General features: G+C 40.0%; 1 pseudogene; it reads right to left on the bottom strand.

The window, feature by feature from the left end:
• Positions 1–986: 986 nt before the first annotated feature.
• LOC145719720 (small ribosomal subunit protein uS2 pseudogene) lies at positions 987–3,803 on the bottom strand (annotated as a pseudogene).
• Between the last annotated feature and the right edge of the window lie 713 nt (positions 3,804–4,516).

The following is a 4,516-nucleotide window of genomic DNA, read 5'->3' as shown; positions in this document are numbered from 1 at the left end:
CACCTGGCTGGCTCAGTCGGTAGAGCATGCAGTTCTTGCTCTCAGGGTTGTGAGTTCAAAATCCCACATTGAGCATGGAGCCTACTTTAAAAAAATTAATTAATTAAAAATAAATAAGCAGAGTATATAATCCAGTAGTTTTTATGATATTTGCAGAGCCATGTAACTACCACTATCTAATTCCAGAGCATTTTCATTAGTGCATAAAGAAATACCATACACATTTGCAATCACTCTCGCTACCCACATCTCCCAAAGCACCTTTTAACTACTAATCTACTTTCTGTCTGCATAGATTTGCCTATTCTAAACGTTTAATATAAATGGAATGATATAAAATATGGTCCATCATGACTGGTTATTTCATTACATTCAGTATGTTCATTATTTCAGGTTAATGTTTTGAAGCTCAGCATATTGCAGTATGTATCAGTATTTCATTTTCTTCCATCTCTTCATGGACATTCAAGGTGTTTCCACTTTTTGGACATTATGAATAATGCTTCCTTGAATATTTGTATGCACATTTTTATGTGGACACATGTATTCAAATTTTAGTCAGTTACCTGGAATTGGAATTGCTGGGTCATGTGGGAACTCTGTTTATCATTTTTAGTAACTGCCAAACTGTTTTCTAAACAGCTAAACTTTCCCTCTGGCAATGTATGGAAATTCTCATTACTTTTTAATGTTGATAGAAAAATATGTGTAAACATGTTTGTTAAAAAGTTAATGGTAAAGCTAGACAAACTAGAAACAGGATAAATGAGTTCCAAATCATAATTTAAAGTGAACAAAGAATAATCTAACCATTAAAGATCTTCTAAAAAGAAAATATACAAGGGACGCCTGGCCGGCTTGGTCGATAGAGCATGCAACTCTTGATCTCAGGGTTGTGAATTTAAACCCCATGTTGGGTATAGAGATTATTTAAAAATAAAATCTTTTTTTTAAAAGAAGAAAATATACAAATTACTAAATCCTTGCATATTTCCAAGGATCAATGAACTGTGTACCATGGTGGCCATGAGTTTGGTGCATCAAATATTCCCCATTCCAAAGACAGGACCTTATTCCCACCTCCTTGCCATGAGATGTGGCCATATAGCATGCTTTGACCACCAAAGTGGGAGCAGAAGTTATGTGTGTCATTGCTGGGCAGAAGATCTAAGCACTGAGGTGGGATTTACCATGGACTCTTGCACCCTGCCACAGAAACCATCCACACTCCAGATGGCACATTCCTGTTGGTCTGGAGACTGAAGCAACCATATAGAGATCCAACCACTTGTAGACATGTGCCATGAGGAAGAAAAAAAATCTGCTTCTTTAAACCATGACATTCTGAAGTTATTACCACAGCAAAACCTAATCTATCACGCAAATACAAAAAATTAGTACCAGGATCGGAGACATCAGGAAGAATTTATAATATGTAATATTGACCTAGGTGTCAGGTAGCATGCTTATGGAAAATTATTATTGGGGGCCAAAAAGATCACAATCTATATAACACAGTGACAAAATATCTGCTAAAACCACTGTTTGCAATAACTCAGAAGTCAGATCATAGGCCTAATGAACTTATAACTGGAACAGAAGAGGTTGGAAAATGGAACTAGTCTATGCTAGTTGTTATAGGTTGCAGTTAGTACATTTTTATGAAAAAAAAAAACTCAGAAAGAAATTGGCCAATTTTCAAGTAGGAGTAAAAGAAAATAAAATCTAAAACATCATGGATTTGCAGAGTTGGAAGAGGGAACTTTTTCTCAATTTCAAATGGTAAAAGATAAAACTGATGTGGCCTCTGTTGGGCTCTGCCCTTGGGTTCAAGAAGGCTTTGAAGATTAGGTGACTTCCAAGCTCCATCCTGAAATATGATCAGTGATTTATCAAATTATAAAAGCAGTGAAAATTGTTCCAGACAGAAAGGATCATGGACAAAAGAAAATATTTGTGAAGCAACTTGGGGTGTTTGGAGGAAATACAAATAGTATTACATCATGACAGTTTCCAAACTCTCCAAAGCTGAGGATGCCTTTCTTCAAGCTGAGAATCAAAATTGGTGAAAGAAGACTTGTTCCAGGCTCTGTGGATCACATTTTGAAAATCACCTGAACAAGTAGCCAGCCTTCAGGGGCCATATTATCTCTCAATTACAAACCAAGGGAAAACAGAATCAGATCTAGCGGAAGAGTGATAGAAGAGTTAGAAGGGAGTCACTATAGGTAAACTGGCCAAATAAGAGACTCTTTCAACAGTCAAAGCATGAAAGAATGAGGTCCTGAAATTTACGATGGCTTTGAGGATAGCTTGGAGGGGATGTATTTCAAAGATATTTAGGAGAGAGAGTAAATAGGACTAGACCACTGATTACATGGAGTTTGGGAAAAGGATAGGGAGAGGAGAGATTAGGGTAAAGAATGAGTTCCAGATTTCCAACTCGGGGGACAGGATGAGTACAGGTACTAGCAACCAAGACAGGGAATACAAGGGGCCCCTGGCTGGCTCAGTTGATAGAGCATGTGACTCTTGATCTTAGAGTTGTGAGTTCAAAGCCCACATTGGTGTAGAAATTACTTAAAAATAAAATATTTTTCTTCTTTTTTTCTTTTTTTTAAGAAACTGTTTATTTTCTATCATCCTTATTTTCATTTTGTTTGCTTTTGTGTAAGAGCAGCTAAGAACACTCAATGGTTGTTCCTACCCACTGAGTGGCCTAAGCAGTAGGAGCTGACCAGTCTTCAGTGGCAGGCTGAGCACTCCAGTCTTCAGTAGGGAACTGCTGAATAGGCACCTGCCTACCTTCAGACCAGTCTGTGACTTCAGGTTGAGTAGCAGTGAACTCGGAGCTGGAGCAGTCCATTCACCCTGAAATTCTTCCTTCATCACAGCCTTTTAAGCAGTGGCCTGCTTTTCTTTTTCAATCTCTTCAGGATCTCTGTAGAAGTAGAGATCAGGCATGACCTCCCAAGGGTGTTCATAGGAAATGGTGCCATGCAAGCATGGAACTTCATGGGCCCAGCATCCACCACATCAGACCCACTGAGTGAGCTCCCTTGTTGTTGCAAGGGATGGCAATGTCCACATAGCTCAGAGGAGAGTCTGTGTTACACAGAGGGATGGTAGGCAAGTTAACATAAGATGCTTCTGTGAGAGTCAGCCTTGCGGTTGGTAACCACCAGAAGTGTGGGCTCCCAGAAGGCTGCCTGGATCTGGTTAGTGAAGGTTCCAGGAATGAAGCAGCCAGCAATAGGAGTGGCTCCAGTAACAGCAGCAAACTTAAGCCTGGTTTGCTGACCAGTATTCCTGGATGATAGGACATTGACATCAACTTGGTTTACAATGGCAACAATGGCCCAAACTGCCAGCAAGAGCTTCTCCCAGGTTCTCTGCAGATTTATGATGTAGATACTATCACTTTTCCATTTGTAGATGTACTGTTCCATTTGGAAGTCAAGGTTAGTACCACCTAAGTAGGTTCCTGCTGCAAGGAATTTGAGGATATCCTCCTCCTTCATTTGCAGGATATCAAGGGCTCCAGACATTGTGAAAGTTTCCCTTTAAGTTATGAAGGGAATGCAAAACAACGTTGTATTCATCCCTCCCTGGATAGTGTGGAAAGAAAAATAAAATCTTAAACAAACAAACAAAAAAACAAACGATGGGCTGCCTGTGTGGCTCAGTCAGTTAAGTGTCTGTCTTCAGCTCAGGTCATGATCCCGGGGTCCTGGGATGGAGCCCTGCATCAGGGCTTCTCCCTCTCCCCACTCCCCAGCCCCCACTTGTGCTCTCTCTCGCTATCTCTCTCTCTCAAATAAATAAATAATCTTTAAAGAATTTTTTTTAATTAAAAATTTTTAAAAAGATAGGAATATAAGATAAGCAAGGATGGCAATCAGGAGCAATGGGATTGAGCTTATTTGCAAACATGCTGAGTTTGGAATATCTGCATGATAGCCAGTTTTAAGTGTCCAGTAGAAATTTAACACACAAGGAAGAAGTTGGGAACTCTAGGAAGATGCCAAATGTGGAACAGTGCTTAAATACCTAAAGAAAATATTTAGCAATACCACCCCACCCCCCACCTTGGGAAAGGCAAACATATCCCCACTATCAAGAGCCAGCCCCATTCCATTCTTCCTGCCCACAGAAGGGGACCCAGTGTGTTTGTATCAACAGTGGGGCAATGTTTAACTCAAGTAGCAGAAGACAGTCTGTCATCATCTGTGAAGGAGAGAGTGGGAGAAGTTTTCATTATTTCTCCCTTTATTCCTGCCTCAGATCTCTCTTTATAGAGTAAGTAAACCAGCAGTAAGTAAACAAAGGATGTGTTTGCAGCTCCTGTTAGCCAGGGCTCTATCTCAAGCTTGATTAGATACCGATTGTGAAGAAATCAGCAGGCAAGGCGGGGTGTTGGATGATTTCAAGCTTATCATTGAGATAGACCCCACAGTGACTCCTCTCAGTCAACAGCATGATGAACAAATATCCTTAAGCAATTTCATTCAAATTA

This window comes from Leptonychotes weddellii, unplaced genomic scaffold (assembly GCF_054177405.1).
Source record: "Leptonychotes weddellii isolate Sample4059 unplaced genomic scaffold, ASM5417740v2 HiC_scaffold_6682, whole genome shotgun sequence".
Lineage (NCBI taxonomy): Eukaryota > Metazoa > Chordata > Mammalia > Carnivora > Phocidae > Leptonychotes > Leptonychotes weddellii.
Note: the sequence above shows the minus strand (reverse complement) of the source record. Positions and strands in the feature narration are given on the sequence as shown.